This window comes from Trachinotus anak, unplaced genomic scaffold (genome assembly GCF_046630095.1).
Source record: "Trachinotus anak isolate AG129_WGS33_773 ecotype Australia unplaced genomic scaffold, CSIRO_AGI_Tana_v1 ptg000066l, whole genome shotgun sequence".
Classification (NCBI taxonomy): domain Eukaryota; kingdom Metazoa; phylum Chordata; class Actinopteri; order Carangiformes; family Carangidae; genus Trachinotus; species Trachinotus anak.
This window is the reverse complement of record NW_027273917.1, coordinates 10,001-12,500: the sequence shown is the minus strand read 5'-3', so window position 1 is coordinate 12,500 and position 2,500 is coordinate 10,001.

Sequence of the window (2,500 nt, the reverse complement as noted above, 5' to 3'; positions counted from 1 at the left end):
GTGTCAGAGCTCCAGGAGCCAGGCATATCACCCAGCCACTGGCCCTGTGATATTAAAGGGCCACACAGCACCTCCACAGGACCTCCACAGCCACACACACATGCTTCTCTCCCCTGTATCAGAGCTCCAGGGGCCAGGCTCATGGCCCAGCTTCTCCCCCTGTGATATTAAAGGCCCACACAGCACCTCCACAGGACCTCCACAGCCACACACACACACATGCCTCTCTCCCCTGTATCAGAGCTCCAGGGGCCAGGCTCACGGCCCAGCTTCTCCCCCTGTGATATTAAAGGCCCACACAGCACCTCCACAGGACCTCCACAGCCACACACACATGCTTCTCTCCCCTGTATCAGAGCTCCAGGGGCCAGGCTCATGGCCCAGCTTCTCCCCCTGTGATATTAAAGGCCCACACAGCACCTCCACAGGACCTCCACAGCCACACACACACATGCCTCTCCCCCTGTATCAGAGCTCCAGGGGCCAGGCTCATGGCCCAGCTTCTCCCCCTGTGATATTAAAGGCCCACACAGCACCTCCACAGGACCTCCACAGCCACACACACATGCCTCTCTGCCCCTGTGTCAGAGCTCCAGCACCCAGGCATATCACCCAGCCACTGGCCCTGTGACATTAAAGGGCCACACAGCACCTCCACAGGACCTCCACAGCCACACACACATGCCTCTCTCCCCTGTATCAGAGCTCCAGGAGCCAGGCTCATGGCCCAGCTTCTCCCCCTGTGATATTAAAGGCCCACACAGCACCTCCACAGGACCTCCACAGCCACACATCCATGCCTCTCTCCCCCTGTGTCAGAGCTCCAGGAGCCAGGCATATCACCCAGCCACTGGCCCTGTGATATTAAAGGGCCACACAGCACCTCCACAGGACCTCCACAGCCACACACACATGCTTCTCTCCCCTGTATCAGAGCTCCAGGGGCCAGGCTCATGGCCCAGCTTCTCCCCCTGTGATATTAAAGGCCCACACAGCACCTCCACAGGACCTCCACAGCCACACACACACACATGCCTCTCTCCCCTGTATCAGAGCTCCAGGGGCCAGGCTCACGGCCCAGCTTCTCCCCCTGTGATATTAAAGGCCCACACAGCACCTCCACAGGACCTCCACAGCCACACACACATGCCTCTCTGCCCCTGTGTCAGAGCTCCAGCACCCAGGCATATCACCCAGCCACTGGCCCTGTGACATTAAAGGGCCACACAGGACCTCCACAGCCACACACACACATGCCTCTCTCCCCTGTATCAGAGCTCCAGGGGCCAGGCTCATGGCCCAGCTTCTCCCCCTGTGATATTAAAGGCCCACACAGCACCTCCACAGGACCTCCACAGCCACACACACATGCCTCTCTGGCCCTGTGTCAGAGCTCCAGCACCCAGGCATATCACCCAGCCACTGGCCCTGTGATATTAAAGGCCCACACAGCACCTCCACAGCCACACATCCATGCCTCTCTCCCCTGTATCAGAGCTCCAGGAGCCAGGCTAATGGCCCAGCTTCTCCCCCTGTGATATTAAAGGCCCACACAGCACCTCCACAGGACCTCCACAGCCACACACACATGCCTCTCTCCCCTGTATCAGAGCTCCAGGGGCCAGGCTCATGGCCCAGCTTCTCCCCCTGTGATATTAAAGGCCCACACAGCACCTCCACAGGACCTCCACAGCCACACATCCATGCCTCTATCCCCCTGTGTCAGAGCTCCAGCACCCAGGCATATCACCCAGCCACTGGCCCTGTGACATTAAAGGGCCACACATCACCCCCATAGGACCTCCACAGCCACACACACATGCCTCTCTCCCCTGTATCAGAGCTCCAGCACCCAGGCATATCACCCAGCCACTGGCCCTGTGACATTAAAGGGCCACACATCACCCCCATAGGACCTCCACAGCCACACACACATGCCTCTCTCCCCTGTATCAGAGCTCCAGCACCCAGGCTCATGGCCCAGCTTCTCCCCCTGTGATATTAAAGGCCCACACAGCACCTCCACAGGACCTCCACAGCCACACACACATGCCTCTCTGGCCCTGTGTCAGAGCTCCAGCACCCAGGCATATCACCCAGCCACTGGCCCTGTGATATTAAAGGCCCACACAGCACCTCCACAGCCACACATCCATGCCTCTCTCCCCCTGTGTCAGAGCTCCAGCACCCAGGCATATCACCCAGCCACTGGCCCTGTGACATTAAAGGGCCACACAGCACCTCCACAGGACCTCCACAGCCACACACACATGCTTCTCTCCCCTGTATCAGAGCTCCAGGGGCCAGGCTCATGGCCCAGCTTCTCCCCCTGTGATATTAAAGGCCCACACAGCACCTCCACAGGACCTCCACAGCCACACACACACATGCCTCTCTCCCCTGTATCAGAGCTCCAGGAGCCAGGCATATCACCCAGCCACTGGCCCTGTGACATTAAAGGGCCACACAGCACCTCCACAGCCACACATCCATGCTTCTC